The sequence below is a fragment of the Tupaia chinensis genome, unplaced genomic scaffold (assembly GCF_000334495.1).
Source record: "Tupaia chinensis unplaced genomic scaffold, TupChi_1.0 Scaffold148350_1, whole genome shotgun sequence".
Classification (NCBI taxonomy): domain Eukaryota; kingdom Metazoa; phylum Chordata; class Mammalia; order Scandentia; family Tupaiidae; genus Tupaia; species Tupaia belangeri.
This window is the reverse complement of record NW_006208201.1, coordinates 1,049,606-1,050,653: the sequence shown is the minus strand read 5'-3', so window position 1 is coordinate 1,050,653 and position 1,048 is coordinate 1,049,606.

Sequence of the window (1,048 nt, the reverse complement as noted above, 5' to 3'; positions counted from 1 at the left end):
CATAAGAAATATGAGAAAGCAAGAAAATACCTCTCCTCCAAGGGAAAATAATAACTCCTCTTCATCCTCAGATAGTACAATGAAACTCATGAAAATGTCTGATAAAAAATTTAGAATATTCATAATGACAAAACTAACAGAGATGGATGAGAAGAGAGACAATGAACTGCAGAAGAGGCAGGAGAAAGCTGATGAGTTCCAGGAGGTGAGGAAATTCTTGCAAGATCTAAAAGAGGAAATGCACACTATAAAAATGTATTAAATGGAACTGTTAGAGCCGAAGGCTATAATTCAGGAAGTCAAAACCTCCCTTGAAAGTCTTAAAAGCAGACTAGATCATACAGAAAATCAAATCTCAGATGTAGAAGATAGAATTGCTGGCCTAAAATATTACACCACAAAGTCTGAGAAAATTGCCCCCAAAAGAATGAGAATAACATATGAGAAATACTAGATACTATCAAATGTCCAAACATCTGGATAATTAGTATCCTAGAAGAAGAGACTCATAAGGGCATTGATCATCTATTCCATGAAATCCTAGAAGAGAACTTTCCAAACCTAGAGAGGCATTCAAATATCCAGACCCAAAAAATACAAAGGACCCCCAGTAGAATCAACCCAAGAAAATCTCCAAGACATTATAGCCAGATTGACCAAAACCACAGACAAAGACAAGATACTAAGATTGGCAAGAGAGAAACATCAAATTACCTACAAAGGATATCCCATCAGACTAACAGTGGACCTATCTCATCGGAAACTATGCAAGCAAGGAAAGGATGGGAAAATATATTCAAAGTGTTAAGGGAAAAGCAATTTTGACTAAGGATATTGTACCCAGCAAGATTATGCCTCATATAGGAAGAAAAGACAAGAACATTCGCAGATACACAAAACCTGAAAGAATTTACCAACACCAGATCAGATCTCCAGGAAGTTCTCAAGGGAGTGCTATACCAGGGCAATTAAATACAGACACACAAAAATGAGAGTTCAAAAACTAAGAAAATGGCCAACTTAATAGTAGGGACAAGTCTAGAGTTGA